General features: G+C 39.8%; 1 protein-coding gene across 5 annotated transcripts in view; it reads right to left on the reverse strand.

Annotated features, from left to right (window-relative positions):
* The window catches only part of LOC129779948 (FERM, ARHGEF and pleckstrin domain-containing protein 1), a 163,922-nt gene extending 155,378 nt beyond the window's left edge, over nt 1-8,544 (reverse strand). For 2 of the 5 annotated variants that reach the window (XM_055787742.1, XM_055787743.1), the window contains exon 1: nt 8,208-8,540. The gene's annotated coding sequence lies outside the window, so the exon portion shown is untranslated. Of the gene's footprint in view, nt 1-8,207 lie in introns of all 5 variants that reach the window. The other 3 variants (XM_055787740.1, XM_055787737.1, XM_055787741.1) reach the window with 3 other exon arrangements.
* Between the last annotated feature and the right edge of the window lie 9,512 nt (nt 8,545-18,056).

Genomic DNA, 18,056 nt, shown 5'->3' on the forward strand with positions numbered 1-18,056 from the left:
GCTTAATGTGCGATTCACATAGAACGTTACGGAGAAGAACGTCTACGTTCCGTCAACATCTCCACCAATTTACACATGCAGTCAATGCTTCCACGAGCACCATCACGTCAAATGTCAAACGAATGATTTATTTAATGTTATTCATGGTGTCACCACCTACAACAATTTTGAATTGCAATGCCCTCTTTCAAATCAGCATGCCTAGAATCAATTCTAAGTTTTGAAAAATTAAATAAAAATCATTGAATTCAATTATTTAAATGCTTAAACCCCGTAGTTCGACTCTTATTCAACAATAATAATAAAGAGACTATTTCTCTCAGCTAGTCGCGAATGACTTTCACTCCGATATTTGGAACTAAGAGATATGTTGGCATAAAAAGTACAGTAAGTCACTGATAATGCGACATGCCGAGGCACCACTCAGTGTCGCATTGGAGGCGATTTTGACTAGTAATTGGACATTCGCGACTGGTGGCGACTTTCAATGTGGGGCCACAGTTTGGGCCCCGAACTTAATGTTTACAAAAATGTCCAATTAAACGTTTTGCATCACAGGTCTGTCCAAATAGCTAAATGTCGAATTAGATGTAAATTACTGTACAACCGAAATCAAAACAAAAGCCGAGATACAAAACCCAGACACAAACCCAAGGAACAGTCCCTCTCCGTCAATTATTCTTTCCTACAAATCCTGCCGGTCGTTTTCGTTGAACGTATGCTGACGGGTCGTTACGTTGCCGGTGTATGTGAATGTTTTCATAATAATTGCATGGTAGAATAACTTACGTAACGTGACGTGGATGTTGTATGTGAATCGCACATAACATACATTTGACGGTTACGGCATCAGTTTGGGACGTAAAGGGATTTTGTTAATTAATTACAGTTCTGGGTTCTGATTAACTTTTTCTCACGGTTGCACTCCATTTTTAGTACTTCATTGCGTTATCCGCGATTTTCGTTATTTGAGGTGACGTTGCCAGACTATTCCGCGGATAATCGCGGTTCTACTGCACCTTCAAACTAGTGAAACAATATCGGAACAGCATAAGAAGTATTTGGATCAGCGGAATGGAAAAAAATGTGACGAAAGCATTACTGCATTACAGAAACTACTCTATCACTATACTAATGCAACTTCCCAATCGCTGAGATAATGCCGAAGTTTGCCTAATTGAAGAACGTACAATCAGATCATTCAATCCTATTTACCCGATCTGGCTTCTTTGTCTCTGTTCCAATAACTCAAAATTTTCTGCAGGGTAAGCCTTTTTTTAACCCATTTGTTTATTCATTTGGGCTCATTAGTATTTTAGCTGTAACAAAGCCGGGTTTTATTCGTGTTCATGTAACATGTTTATGGTTTCTATAAATTGTTATTACACAGCAGCCATTTTTTAGGCGTAAGAGTATACCTTCTGTTCTTCCATTGTTCAGCAGACCGGACAGCAGAGACAGTTGATATCACCATTGTCGTGTTGTCAATAGCACAACAACCCGATATTTTTTTCTTATTGCAGCCTTAGGTAAACCTTTTCATCGAATGAAAAAGTTACTACGACAGTAAGCAGGTGTTTTGATCACAACGTCGTTTTTAGTACGTCAAAAAAAATCATTGTAGGTACTCACCTGCCAAGTTCAACATCGTCCGTACGTCATCGTAAACTACAGCTATCCATAGTTATCGTTATTCGAGATTAAACAAGACTAATCCCAACATTTCAGTTTATGATCAGTATAAGGGTGTGTCACATCAAATTGCATTACGGAAAAAACGCTGTAGAAATTTAATTTTTGGGAATTATATCTTCAGCTTTCGCTTATAATCAGATAAGAGTGTATAGATCACGTTGGCCATGCTTCACTGTCAATTTTTCGTAAATTTGGAAAAATGTCGTCGAACGAAAAAGAGCGTCGTGAATTAATCCTGTGCACTCATTTCGAGAATCCGGAGTTGTCACATCGGGACATCGGTAAGATGCTGGGAATCGTCCAATCCACGGTCAGCAGAGTACTAAAACGATACTTCGAGTACCTAACCATCGACCGGAAGGTGAAGAACGGCAAAAATGGATGCTCCGTCAGTGAAAAAGATCACAAGCGCGTAGTTAAGCAGTTTAGACGTGATCCGAGAAGTTCGGTCCGGGATGTCGCCAATAAGCTGAATTTGTCAAGTTCATTCGTCCAGCGGACCAAGCAGCGGGAGGGCCTGCGTACATACAAGGTTCAGAAGACTCCTAACCGCGACGAAAGGCAAAACATGGTGGGGAAGACGCGAGCCCGGAAGCTGTACACCGAAATGCTGACGAAGCCGCATTGCCTGGTAATGGACGACGAAACCTACGTCAAAGCGGACTTTCGTCAGCTGCCGGGCCTGTTGTTCTTCTCCGCAGAGGACAAATTCAGCGTTCCGGAGGAGATTCGCAAGCAGAAACTATCCAAGTTTGCCAAAAAGTACATGGTGTGGCAAGCGATCTGCTCTTGCGGAAAGCGGAGCGCCCCCTTCGTGATGACCGGCACGGTAAACGGGCAGGTTTACCTTAAGGAGTGCCTACAGAAGCGCTTACTACCACTATTGAAGCAGCACGAGGGCCCGACCATCTTCTGGCCGGATCTCGCTTCGTGCCATTATTCAAAGGACGTGTTGGAGTGGTACGAAGCCAACGGGGTCACCTTCGTGCCAAAGGAAATGAACCCGCCCAACGCGCCGGAGCTTCGCCCAATAGAGAAATATTGGGCGATTATGAAGCAGGCCCTCCAGAAGAACCCAAAAGTTGTCAAATCGGAGGCGGACTTCAAGAGAAAATGGATTTCTGTTCAAAAAAAACTACAACCTGACGTTGTACAGAACCTTATGGACGGGGTAAAGAGGAAGGTGCGAGCATACGGGCTTGGGCTCGAAGTATGAATAAAAAGAAAATGCCAAAAGTTGGTTAATAGTTTTTATTTTACTGTCTAAAATTTTCAAAAGGATCGGTCTACTGGGCGAATTTCTACAGCGTTTTTTCCGTGATGCAATTTGATGTGACACACCCTTTAAAATGGATACTGATCGCTATTATTCTGAGCTGTGAATCCGTCTTTAAGATGATTACAGATCTCATCGAGCAAGTTAACAACTACATCGGCCTCATTCAAACAAATTATAGGAGGTTGTGTTTAATACACGACCACATTGTTGACATAGAACTACGCTGTAGTTTAATTCAAGTCGTTTGTATTGGTTTAGTAATAACTGCGGATATTATTTTATAATGCTACAAAAATTTTGAAATATGCTTATGCTTGCAGAACAATACATGCTCGAGATAAGCGCAGCTGTCATCCTTAGTGGAGAAAGTTTTGCTATTGACAAGCGAAACCAAATCGCATACAACATTTCAGAACGACATTTACTTTCTTGGTGACTAAAAAAAAAAACGAAATGAACTCTATCTGTTAATCTCAACAACCTCGAAAAGAGTAGCACTGCTTCATTATGATCAAGATTAGCTCAAATGCAATCCCAGTTGAAATTAGTTGCGACTGGCACGCGAGCACAAATAAATTAATAACTCAATATAAATTAATAAATACCTTCGTATTCCTCAAATAATTTTTTGGTGCACAACCTTAACACCTGCTTCACCATAGGTCAATGCATTGATTACAAAAAACAATTAAATTTAAATGCTTGGAAAAAGGCAGAGATTCATTACCACATTACCGTGTAGCTCAGAACTTTAATGCAATGGTGTTAGTTTGATGTAATGATTACAATGCCAGAGACATCAGCGTGTGAGTAATTTGGTCACGTCCACAGCTCAATCCGAAACGAAGACATGTGATGACGCAAAACAAGGAAGAACAAGCGATATTCATTGCTTTGAATACAGAACGATACTGAAAGTTTGCCTTCCTTACTTGCTTGATACCTTAAAGTTATTCAGTTCATTCGTCTGTAACCTTCAAAAAGGCCCTTGGAAAACTTTACTTTATCCATAATATTACTCCTCCACCACCATTGCCTTGAGAAAGGCATTCAATCCCTCGCCGTTCAGCTCGCACAGCAACGATGTTGTTCAGTCGATTTCCTCACGAATAATGAAAGTTTGCCTCAGCGAGATCCACTGTTTATACTCTAGGCAAATATTCCCCTTCGTTCTTCTTCTTTTCCTTTGTTCACGGAAACTTTACATCTTATGATTTCCCCTTCGTTGCTCGTCGATAAGTTGCTCGTTATTGACAGCTCTGTTCGGGCAAACACACAAATGGACAGAACAAATGTATGAGGAAATGGGAATGCTTCCAATTTTCATTAATTTAAACCATATACAGACTATGTGATTATAATGTATAGCATATCAAACAAATCCTAGGGAAATTCCGATTCGTTTGGTATGTAAATCGCCATAATCCGTTCGCGGTAAAAATAGCTATTAACGTTAACTTTATTTCATAAAAAACGTGACCTGATTTATGATTTGGCAACCTCAATGAAAGACGTAGTTCTACGTAAAAAAAAATGTTGAAAGTTTCTTTTATGAATTAGTTCATTTGTTTCCACTGTATGCAAACTGCCATAACACCCAACACAATCGTCTCCCATTCGAATATCAATGAAGCTGTACTAACCTTTCAGTAAGGATGTCAAATCAAAACACAGGTCACGTTTTCTTAAAATAATATTAAAATAAGATTTTGATAATTTTCATACCAGACGAACCGAACATTCTCTCAGATTTGTTGGATATGCTACTACATTACAGTTCCCGAATTTGTAAAAGGTTTGAATTGGAAGATGGAAGCATTCAATTCAAACCATACATTTGTTCTGAGATTTTGTGTGCTTACCGGACGGCTACGGTCAATAAGCAGCAAGTTTCTCAAATCGAAAAATTTAATGTCTCCGTTAACAAAGAAGGAAGGAACTATTCTCGCATCCGATTCGACCATTCCGGAATGACTCATTAAGTTCATTGAGTTCTCACGTGTTATACGAGCAATATCGAGGATAAACCGACAACTAGAGTTTGTTCCTAATTTCAAATCCAAGATGGAACTCGATGAAATTATACAAAGCATCAGTTATCATATCGTCTAAGAGAGAATGCTTATTTATTCTTCCATCGCGTAAGCACATTATTGGTTTTATGCGTTGCCAGAAGTAGATTGAGGTTGTTAGAGTTTTTTTCTTGTTTTGTTGATCAGAAATATGAAATAACAATGGTGGTGAAACAAATACACAATCGTCTGTGACCGAGTATACCATTTCAGGGCCACCAAAACAATCTACTAGAGTTAATTCTAAAATTTCAAGACATTCTATAATAATATCCGAAGCTAGAAACAAGTGAAAATAAAATGTGGGCCTTATTCCCGTATACACCTCACGGTGAAAACAAAATGAACGGCACGCAATTGAACTACGACTTAGTGAACCGTCAAAGATTATAATGGATTCTCAGGCAGAAGAACACCTTTCAAATAGAAATTATGAAACAAAATTTACTTCTCCGTATCAAATTAGTGTTCAATGTGAATAAAAAATCTTGCTTTATTCATGTGGTAAAATAATCTCTTACAAAAATTGTATCTGGAGATAATTTTATATTACAATGATAAGTTTTAGTGGAAAACTAATTTCGTATTCAGATGGCGACACCGTACCGTTATCATCGCGGATACAATTCCTTCCGTTTTCTCCGTGAATTGTAAACGGGAATAAGGCCCAATAACTCGAGATTTTCAATTTAGCGACTTGGTACTCTCTTACTTAACACCAACCAATTGAACATATTAATAACGGGTGTTGAATAAAAAATAAGAATTTTTTCAATACCTTTCAGTAACTCAAATAAAGAGCGTAAAATTTTCTTTCTCCAAGAAAATTGCTCTTTGGGCTCCCTAGAAACAGTAGGCGTGTTTGGTTTTGCTAGTTTGAATTTAGTCAAAGCAAAGATGGCGTCGAAACAGAATGTGCTCCGCGTACGCATTGTACGGTTCTACGAAACGCATTTCCAGCGAGGAAAAAAATTCACGGTGGCACATTTTAAGGAAGAAAATGTACCTGTCAGTACGGTATATCGTATCCTGGGTTCCCTGAACGTAGAGCGGAAGGTCGGAAGTGGTCGTCCGGTGACGATAATGACGAAGCAGAGGAAGACATCGTTAAAGAAGCTGTTTGACAACAAGGACGCCACCAGCCTGCGTGAAGCCGGTCGGAAATATGGCTGCTCCCACGTATTGATCCATCGGACCCTCAAGATGGAAGGAATCGTCTGCAGGAAGAAGACGAGGTCGCCGGAGTACACGGAGGAGCAGATTGAGACGGTTAAATCACAGTGTCGGTGGATGACCAAAAAATACCGCGGGACGTCTTTCGTTCTGGACGACGAAAGCTATTTTCCGCTGTCCAAAACGCATATTCCAGGAAATGATAATTACTACTCCAGCGATCATCCACACCGCCTGAAGTGAAATACAAGTTCAAGCACAAGTTTGAAAAAAAGGTTATGTTGTACATCGCCATTTCCGACCGGGGCATTTCAAAGCCTTGGTTTAAGCCGAGCGGTCTGGCAATCAACCAACAAATCTATCGAGAAGAGTGCCTCGATAAAATCCTGCTGCCGTTCCTGAACGAGCATCACGCAGATGGGAAGTACGTCTTCTGGCCGGACATGGCGTCTTCCCATTACGCCAAGAAGACGTATCTTGGGGAGAAAGAGATACCGTTCGTGCCGAAAGGTCGTAACCCAACAAACTTGCCCCAGTGCCGCCCAATAGAGGATTTCTTTGGCTCACTCAGTGCCCTAGTGTATAAAAACAATTGGAGGGCCAAGGACACGAAGCAACTGACTACAAGAATCCGGAATTGTATCCGGAAAATGGACGTAAGTTCCGTACAACGTTCTTGTGAGAGCATCGCGACAAAGTTGCGTCGAACAGCAGACCACGGCCCTTACTCAAACATTCACTGACATTTTTTTGAAGAAAATACATTATGTTATTAATAAAAAATACTGAAATCGATGAAAAAAAAATTATTTTTTTTATATGTGATTGAAAAAATTCTCATTTTTTATTATATAGAAACCCGTTATATAGAAAGTACAAATGACTGGGGCAACATATGTCGATAAAATGAATTGAATCAGGCTTTTAATAGCTTTTTCCCTTGTGGTATCTATAGCTATAGATGGAATTATTCATGATGAAATAGATGTTATCGGGTGGAAAATATCTAATTAACTTATTCGAGATATGGACGGTATTAGAGAGAACCAAGTCGTAAAATTTTAAAATTTCGAGTTATTGATTGCATTAGGTTAACCATTCTGTATGCTACATACCACATTTATCAGATTCAGAAAATCCCGCGTACATCAGAAATAACCTCTCATGGTTATTTCATGGAAATCATAAAAATGACACATCGTCCGATCTGTCTCAACACCGACCATTATAAGTTCCACGAATAGAATAAATTCAGCATATATAAACGCTGATAAATTTCTCATTGGTGAGAAATCACTGAAAGTAGTTGCAATTCTATTTTAGGTGACTTTGACCGTGAAATTTACCTATCGTGATTTTTTTTAAATTTTCGTTTCATTTTCTACTTTATGCAGTTTGAAAACGTCAGTAGTGAGAACGCACCATAACACAGTGCTATTTATGTTTTTCATATTTTAAATCAAAACTGCATTATGGTTGCCTGAACTATTCTCTCAAAGAAAATGCACAGTATTTGTGAATTGTAGACTTATGATCGAATATCATTGTCGAATAATTGTACCACCTTAAATTTGCCGATTTACGAATGTTTTATTCGTTCATAAATATCATGTCATCACACAGATAAATCTAACAAAATGTTTCGCTTATTAGACTCACTGCACGCTATTTTTAATTACCATTACCCAACATTCGTTTGATTTGAAAGCAGATAAATCGGATAAATCCCGTTAATGCAACAAATCATTACGGTTTGTATTTTGACCATTTTCGCCCACCAACATCGCACACTGCCAACAAAAACAAGAAGGGGTAACTGTGTATGTGGTGGAATGTCACAAGGTTTCTTCTCCACGCTAGCTCTTGTTCTCTCTCTCATTCTTCTTCTCCACACCACACAGAGGGGCACCACTTTACCCAAAAGGCAGGGAGATGGCAGTAAAAAAAACTTGTGCAATGAAAAATCCTGTTTTTCGCATTTTACCCACCTAAAACCACACAAGTCACGCAATTTCGAGCCACATCAGCTGAATCATACGTTACACCTTCACCTGGGGTCACTTCCAGCCACTTTTGCGCAACATTACACGCCCAAAATCGAGCTAACACGAACAGCAGTAGCAACAATTTGTCTTCACGATTTCATCGACAGCGAACTTAACTCCACGACTCGCACAATAGTAGTATTTTTCTGATGTCAGCTTTCGTTCGCACACAAGCCTTTTTTCATTGGCATCTCATCACGGCACACGGCGACATTCGATAGGAGAGCGAAAAACACACCCAATCGCTTGGACTGTTTCGACTTTTCTGCGATGATGGCACCGATTGGGTTCTCTCGCGCAATGTTTCGGCCCTGTGTGTATGAATACACTTGATGGGACTCGATGGGAGAGCAAAACGGTCACAAGAACGCACGCACACACATTCATGTGCTGTTGATGAAGCCGCTGTAAAAGTGCACTGTCTAAACAAGAACCCGTATTCTGACAGCTGGCATGCCCCGGTAATGAAATATGATTGTCAATGAGCCGACAAAGTGAAAGGGCGATATACAGTGAGCAATTTATTGGTGGTAAGATATAAGATTTTAGTTCGCACAAAGCGTTAGATTTGATATATTTTTACTTTTGACTACATTGAATGGAAAGTAACGTTTTGAAACACAATTTCAGTCCACGGTTTTCTCAAAGACTTGAAAAAATATGTTTCCATCACATAGAACACATATTTAATACTGAATAGTCGATTTTTATTAGAAGCTCAATCTCAGGAATGCACTATGGCCACCGAGATATAAGGGGGGTATAATAAAAAACCTAAACAAAGAATAAATGAAATGAAAGATTTCGAATGCTTATAACTCGAATATTTGTCAATAAATCGGGAAGATTTTGCATCAATTGATTGCACCACATCACGAAAACGAAACGAAATGAAATATTGAAAACATTCATGAATTATGTTGATTTCATTAATGAACTCAATGGCACAATAGACATTGGTTCTTTAGAATTTCATTTGAATTTAAATTAAAAATAATGTCAATAATGTAAATAAATTATTTTTCATGAGATAAACAATTAAACAACTGTGAAATGTTAAGCGTTATCCCCAACACAGCCATCAAAATCAATATACCTGGGACAATCCGCTTTGCAGATACATGCAAGTTGGGGGAATGTTTGATCCCAGGGTACGTTTATGACGAGGTATCCTGGACTCATAGTTGAGAGTGTATAAGTGAATCGTGTCGGACACACTTTGACATCTTAGCTTTGGCGGAAAGAAGCGATCGCAAAGCAATTCATAACAAGTGTTTTTTGACGTAGGACTACGTCTAACCGGAAGATATAGGGGGTGAAATGAAAATCTAGGCACTGAACAAGTAGGAAAAAATGCAATATTTGGAACGCTTATAACTCGAGCATTTTTCAATAGATCGCAAAGGTTTTTGCATCAATTGATTGGAAATATATCTACGCATCTATCATAACAAATAACATTTCGTTTTTCTTGAGATAAATAATTGAATAATTGTGAAATATCAAGCATTGTCCAAATGCACTATGTGTCCATTTTTGATTGGTACATGTTGTGCTCCTCAAATCGTACCGACCAAAACGGGCAACCAGAGTAGCAGCGAAATACAATGAAGCACGATTGGAAAGGAAAAAGAAAAAAAATGAACGAAACATTGGTCGCAGTCTCACACATGCGTAATTCTCGAGCCAGCCAGTCAGCTTAAAAATCCCCGCTCCGCTGCCGTAACGATCATTCTCATCGAAACCGTACACCACATCGTTTCGCATCACAACACATCAACAAACCAACACAAGCAGCTATGTCCGGACATGGAAAAGGAGGAAAAGTGAAGGGAAAGGTAAAATCCCGCTCGAACAGTGTTGGTCTCCAGTTCCCCGTAGGTGTATCCGCCAATTGCTCCGCAAGGGTAGCTAGGCCGAGCGCGTTAGTACCAGTGCACCATTCCACCTAGCCGCCGTTATATAGTTTCGGCCGCCGAAGTGATCGAGTTGGGTGGCAAAACTGCTCGCGACGATAAGAAAACCCGCATTCAGGACAAACCACATTCAGTTCGGAGGACATCAAGACAACAACAGGCAGTTGCAGCGAGTGGCGAGTGGCAAACGCAATCGCAAAACGGCGGCAGGAAGCGGAAGAAAAAAGTTTGTTCTTTATACAAACTGCTTTGGTGGCAAATCCAGAACAAGGCGGTCGAGGGCGTTCGAAATGGTTTTTTTCAAAACCACGAACTAAGTTTTCTAAATTGGAACCATTCCATAAAAGACGGGTGGGTAATGTCGGGGACATAACCGGAGTGACGTAGGACTATACAAACGGAACAGCTTTTGTTAAATATATATTTTAAATATATTGTTTTTTTTTCTTCTCCTACGTGAATACCTACCTATCTACCTGAAAAATGGATTAGTTTACTGTTTACTCTTTATGAACATGTTGATGGTTCTGAAAAGAACCTTTGGTGTTGTGTTTTTGTTATCACTCGATATTCCCATCTTGTTCGGTTAAACCTTCCTGTTTAGCTATTGCGTTTGCCACTCGTCACAGCTTTCACAGTTGGAAAATTTCTTCCTATCCAGCTTGTACATGTTGTTCAGTAAATTACATTTAATGCGACGTGCCGGAGAAACACTTTGCCACTCACTGAAACTAATTGTTGCCTTGATGAGCGCCGAACCGAAGCTGCTCTGTTCATGATGCGGGTTTTCTGATTGTCGTGAGCAGCTTTGCAAGCCAACTCGAGCACTCCGACGGCCGAAACTCTATAATCGCTGCTAGGAATATTGGTGCTCCGGCACCAATCCGTTCGGCCTAGTTACCCTTGCGGAGCAATCAGTGAATGCGACCAACAGGGAACTGGAGACCTGCACGGTTCGAGTGAGACTTTGCCTTTCCCTTAACTTGTCCTCCTTTGTTACGTCCACGATGCCGATGCCGTACAACCACACTGGTTTACGGTTTGAAAGAAAATAAGATATTTTTTTGGGGTCCGCGTGTTTTATACTCTAGCGGTACACACTCACAGAATAGAGACAAATCGGCAGACTCAGCCAGAGGGGCGAGTCCAACGAGACGAACGAATGAGCGTTAAAAGGGAGCGATGGCAAAAAAATACATTCATTACGATTTGTTCGCTCGTTGGATTCACATGCAGGCTAAAAAGGGTCCTTTTCAGGATCACAAAATTATCTTCAATCTAAAGAGTTTATTGTTTTGTTATCACTCGATATCCCCATCTTGTTTGGCTAAACCTTCCTGTTTAGCGATTTGTTGCCACTCGCCACAGCTTTCACAGTTAGAAAATTTCTTCCCATCCAGCTTTGTGACATGTTGTACAGTAAATTACATTCAATGCGACGTGCCGAAGCGCCACTCAGTGTCGCATTGGAGGCGATTTTAACCTGTAATTGAACATTTGCGATGACAGTGGTACAGTGTCGACTTTCAATGTGGGGTCATAATTTGGATCTCTATGTTTACATAAATGTCCAACTAAATAAGTCGCATTACATGTCCTTCCAATTAGCTAACTGTCGAACTAATTGTAAATTGCTGTACTTTCAATCTGGAAACAATTTAAGAATTGGTGAAAATTGAATAATCAGGAAAGTCCTCAACTATCAATAAGCTCAGAACAACTGCCAAATTCACATACTCATCAGATCCTGGCAAACAAATTATGAAAAAATCAATTTGTGTTTTATTATTATTTTGGATAATGTTTTAGAAAGCATTGAACTGTATTTCGTAAACTCTTTTTTGGAAGGTTTAATGGCCCTGAAAAGCGCCTTGTTTTATGGAATGGTTCCAATTTAGACAACTTAGTACTCGTGGTTTTGTAAAAAAACCATTTCGAATGCCCTCGATGCCGCCTTGTTCTGGATTTGCCACCAACGCAGTTTGTATAAAGAACAAACTTTTTTCTTCTGGTACCTGATGCCGTTTTGCGATTGCGTTTGCCACTCGCCACTCGCTGCAACTGCCTGTTGTCTTGATGTCCACCGAACCAAATGTGTTCTGTTCCGAATGCGGGTTTTCTTATCGTCGCGAGCAGCTTTGCCAGCTAACTCGATCACTTCGGCGGCCGAAACTAAACACGGTTCGAGCGGGATTTTGCCTTTCCCTTCATTTTTCCTCCTTTACCATGTCCAGACATGGCTGCTTGGGTTGGTTTGTTGATGTGTTGTGATGCGAACCGATGTGGTGTACGGTTTGAATGAGAGTGATCGTTACGGAAGGAAGGAAGGTCTTGAATTATAGAGACTTTAAACTTTTGCAGTTCATTCGTCTCTAGCCTTGAGAAAAGCCCTTTGAAAACTCTACTCTATTCTACTCCAGCGCTACCACCTCCGCCCTCTTGCCTTGAGAAAGGCATTCGATCCCTCGCCGTCCAGCCCGTCCAGCAACGATGTTGTCCAGTCGGTGTCCACACAAAGAATGATCGTTACGGAAGGAAGGAAGGTCTTGAATTATAGAGACTTTAAACTTTTGCAGTTCATTCGTCTCTAGCCTTGAGAAAGGCCCTTTGAAAACTCTACTCTACTCTATTACTCTACTCCAGCGCTACCACCTCCGCCCTCTTGCCTTGAGAAAGGCACTCGATCCCTCGCCGTCCAGCTCGTCCAGCAACGATGTTGTCCAGTCGGTGTCCACACAAAGAATGATCGTTACGGCAGCGGAGCGGGGATTTTTAAGCTGACTGGCTGGCTCGAGAATTACGCATGTGTGAGACTGCGACCAATGTATCGTTCATTTTTTTCTTTTTCCTTTCCAAGCGTGCTTCATTCTATTTCGCTGCTGCCGCTGGTTGCCCGTTTTGGTCGGTACGATTTGAGGAGCACAAAATGGACCAATCAAAAATGGGCACATAGTGCATTTTGACAACGCTTGATATTTCACAATTATTCAATTATTTATCTCAAGAAAAATGAAATGTTATTCGTTATGATAGATGCGTAGATATATTTCCTATCAATTGATGCAAAAACCTTTGCGATCTATTGAGAAATGCTCGAGTTATAAGCGTTCCAAATCTTGCATTTTTTCCTACTTGTTCAGTGCCTAGATTTCCATTTCACCCCCTATATCTTCCGGTTAGACGTAGTCCTACGTCAAAACACGGCGCCTCTCAGGGCCATTAAACCTTTCAAAAAAGAGTTTACGAAATACAGTTCAATGCATTTTAAAATATTATCCAAAATAATAAAACCCAAATTGATTTTCTCATAATTTGTTTGCCAGGATATGATGAGTATGAGAATTTGGCAGTTGTGCTGATCTTATTGATGGTTGGGGACTTTCTCGATTATTCAATTTTCACCAATTCTTAAATTGCTTCCAGATTGAAAGTACAGTAATTTACATTTAGTTCGTCATTTAGCTAATTGGACGGACCTGTAATGCGACATATTTAGTTTAACATTTTTGTAAACATAGAGTTCGGGGTCCAAATTATGACCCAACATGTCCCAAGCTCGATGGGAAGAAATGTTCCAACTGTGAATCCTGAGGCGAGTGGCAAACGCAATCGCTAAAAAGGACGATTTAGCCGAACAAGATTGGGATATCGATTGATAACAAAACAATAAACTCTTTAGATTAAAGATAATTTTGTGATCTTGAAAAGGACCCTTTTTAACCTGCATGTGAATCCAAAGAGCGAACAAATCGTAATGAATGTATTTTTTTGCCATCGCTGCCTTTTAACGCTCATTCGTTCGTCTCGTTGAACTCGCCCCTTTGGCTGCTGATTTGTCTCTATCCTGTGAGCGTGTATCGCTAAAGTACAAAACGCGCGGACCCGCTGAAAAATATATCATTCTCTTTCAAACTGTAAATCAGTGTGGTTGTTTGGCATCGTTTCACATCACATCGCATCAACGGATTGGTGCCGGAGCACCAGTATACCTAATAGCTGGAGTGCTCGAGTTGGCTTGCAAAGCTGCTCACGACAATAAGAAAACCCGCCTACAGAACAGAGCACATTCGGTTCGGTGGCAACAACTAGTTTCAGCGAGTGGCAAACGCAATCGCAAAACGGCAGCAGGTAGAAGAAGGAAAAAGTTTGTTTATACAGACTGCTTTGGTGGCAAAACCGGCCACCGTAAAACACGGCGCTTTTCAGGGCCCTTAAACCTTTCAAAGAAGAGTTATTAAAAGTTTTTCGCAATACCAATGCATTCTAAAGTGACATAATATGACATATAATATAAACTGATTTAATTTGTTTATGTTTGTTCTTGAACTTATTGGTGGTTGGGGTCTTTTAAATTGATCATTCAGTTTTCACAAACCCATGCATGGTTACCGAATTGAAAGTGGCTTAAAATTACAACACATTGTATGCAGGATGGCATTCACGAATTTTCTCGGTAGCAGAAACTGCTTTCTTTGGTTGATAACTGATGTTGAAAATTGACTGAGGTTACATCTGCATTGTATAGAAACATAACTAAGGAGCAACATGATGAGCTATGTATTTCCTGCTGCTCTGTTCTTATTTTAAAGGACTTTAATCCGAAGGTCATCCGTCCCTGTATTCACTGTTGGTTTTTCAGAACGCTTATAGCTCATCTATTTCTCGACAGATCGTAAAGTTCGTCTCCAAAACCTTTTTTTTCTTTTTCATTTTTATCTACATTGTTTGCGGAGACTATAAATCTTACAATTCATTCGTCTCCGAAACCACAGTTTAAGGTACGGTAATGTGCTCAATAGTGAAATATATGATAGTGAATGAGCTGATGACCACCTATGCATTCCCTATCACAGCCATCATTTTGATTGTACGATATGTGCATACGCCGAAAGATGCCCGGCGTTGAACATTCAATAAGTACAAAGCCTTCAGAAAAAAATCAAGAATCAACTATAAGATAGTGAGAAAAAATTGAGAAAGTTTGTAAAAAAAAACGCAAGAACACAACACCAAAGGTTTTTTTCAGAACCCCCAACATGTTCATAAAGAGTAAACAGTAAACTAATCCCTTTTTCAGTTAGGTAGGTATTCACGTAGGAGAAGAAAATAAAACAACATATTTAAAATATTTATTTAGCAAAAGCTGTCCCCTTTGTATAGTCCTACGTCACTCCGGTTATGTCCACGACATTATCCACCCGTCTTTTTTTTTGTTGCGAATATTATGTGTTTTGCTACTTTTTATTTGAAAATACGTCAATAATACGTGAGATAGATGAGTTAGTGAACCATTAAAGTTAAAATAATGGAACTAGTACCCAGGATGTGTTGTTTCTGTGTTGCTTTTCAAAGTGGAATTTTTACGGCGGCTCGACTGCGGAGGAATATATATAAAATATTTCTATTTTCATATAATTCTATGTCTCGATGTGTGGCACCCGGATGCGTGGGCGTTCGGAGTCTAACTCGAATTATGAAAACATATCCCACAAATTATCATTCCATCGATCCCCAAGGGATGTGACTATTCGGAAGAAATGGCTTCGATTCTTTGGACAGGACCTAAACAGCAATACTAAAAACATGTACACTTGCTCGCTTCACTTCAGTCCAGATTGTTTCATTCATATCGATGGCTTGGAAGTACAATATCGTCGAAAACTAATACAAACAGGTAAATTTGAACAAATCCATATTATAGTTACAATTATTATACACAACTGTTTATTTTTAGCTGTTCCTACTGTCAGAAAGGATAACGATTCTCATGCCTCGGGAAATCAAAACCGGAAGACTCGTCGAAAGGTCTTGATTGACATCAAGCAAAAGTTGAATCCATTAAAAACATCCGTAACATCCGCAAAATCGGCCCGGTTTTCTAATGGGAGGAAACATGACTATCCCAAGAGGGATATTCCGTCAAAGAAAATCGGGAGCACCACCATCAACATCTCTTAAGTTATAAGCTTCGTGTTGACTGGGTGAACCGTTAGAAGTAACGAATTAAAAAGGGAACACATTCCGGTGAGAACAAAAGTCCCTATACTTTCATGTATTTGCACTGCCGATTTCCCCAAGGCTGCTTGGTTATGATGGCTGTGTTGGGGAAGCCGTAAATCGGTCCAATCAAAACGAGCCAGTTCGGGCGTTTAGATAACGCTTAACATTTTACAGTTATTCAATTGTTTATCTAATAAAATATAACATTTTATTAATTGCGATAGATGCGTAGCAATATTCCCTATCAATTGATGCAAACATCTTTCCGATCCAGTAAGAAATGTTCGAGTTATAAGCATTCGGAATCTTTCATTTTTTCCTGTATGTTCTCTGTTTAGGTTTTCATTTTACCCCCTGTATACTCCGGTTAGACGTAGTCCCACGTCAAAAAATACGCCATTTTTATACCGGAAATAATGATCGAATTCACAAAAATTAATTGATAGATCGGAAAAAGTCACCAATAAGTCATTCATGATTTATTGGGCATCCTGCTAGTAACCAGATGAAAACAAAAGTGAGACTTTCCAAATGACCTCTCTCCGAGTGTTTAGATTCGTTTTCCAAATTGACCTTTTTTCAAGGTTAGAACTGGAATGGAATGAACTGAAAAAAATGGTGGGTTATATCTATGATACAACCGCTAGGTTGACGTGCGACTATCTTAGCTTAGCAATCATTTGTTTGTATTGATTAAATTCAAATTGAAGCAATTTCCGAATTCAATTGAATTCAAAATATTTGCTTTGTGTGTAGAGAGATTGAATAAATGCCATGTGAGGCATTGCATTGTGCATAGATTATGCTCTTCGTTACAAGTGAATTACATGACAGTCCTTTTACGTTTGTTATGATGCTTAGGACAAAATATGTGATCGGAAGAATTATCGAACGATTATTTTATTGTGCATTTTCCTCTCAACTTTGCATCTCTCAAGTGTGCGTACTACTCGAACGGCGAATTTGCTTGATTTGATGAACTTCAGAAACTCATTTTTGATTTTGACATGTACGTCAAACGCATATTGTTTAGTCAATAGGCGTTATCGCAGCAAATGGTTATCAACATTTTGCCTAATCATCAAGTGGTATACGTAGATATTCAGTGAGCAGAAGATATGAAGGCATATCCTTCCTTGTTCTCACTCGCTTTTGTAATCCGTGTTAGGGAAACATTTTTCGGAGTACAAAAAAATGCGAGTGCAGAAGTACCCTCGGCTTGCATGAATCAACAACTTCTACTTTTTATACTAGAGAGGCTTTAGACTTGAAAGTTCATTCGCCTCTAATGTCTGCACGATTTTCCTAGGTTCCTCAGTTTAGAAGACCGTGTTAAGGAAACATATTCTAGTCTGCGCGAAGGCAAGCGAGTACAAAAGTTCTCGCAGTTTGCATTTATTTTTAAAGCTGATTTCCCCAGACACCTTGGTTTAGAAGTCTGTATTAGGTAAACACATTTCAGTCGGAACGAAAATACCCCCAAACCTGCATGAATTTGCAATGCCAATTTCCTCAGACACCTTGGTTCTGAAGTCTGTGTTGGAGAAACACATTTCACCTGGAACAAAAATGCCCCCGACTTGCATGAACTTGCAATGCCAATTTCCCCTCGCTCCATTGATTCGAAGTCTGTGTTAGGGAAACACATTTTAGTCGGAACAAAAACACCCCCGACTTTCATGTATTTGCAATGCCGATTTCACCAACACTGCTTGGTTTTGAAGTCTGTGTTAGGGAACACATTCCGGTGAGAACAAAAGTCCCCATACTTTCATGTATTTGCACTGCCGATTTCCCCAAGGCTGCTTGGTTATGATGGCTGTGTTGGGGAAGCCGTAAATCGGTCCAGTCAAAACGAGGCAGTTCGGGCGTTTAG

Source organism: Toxorhynchites rutilus, chromosome 3, assembly GCF_029784135.1.
Source record: "Toxorhynchites rutilus septentrionalis strain SRP chromosome 3, ASM2978413v1, whole genome shotgun sequence".
NCBI classification, from domain to species: Eukaryota; Metazoa; Arthropoda; class Insecta; order Diptera; family Culicidae; genus Toxorhynchites; species Toxorhynchites rutilus.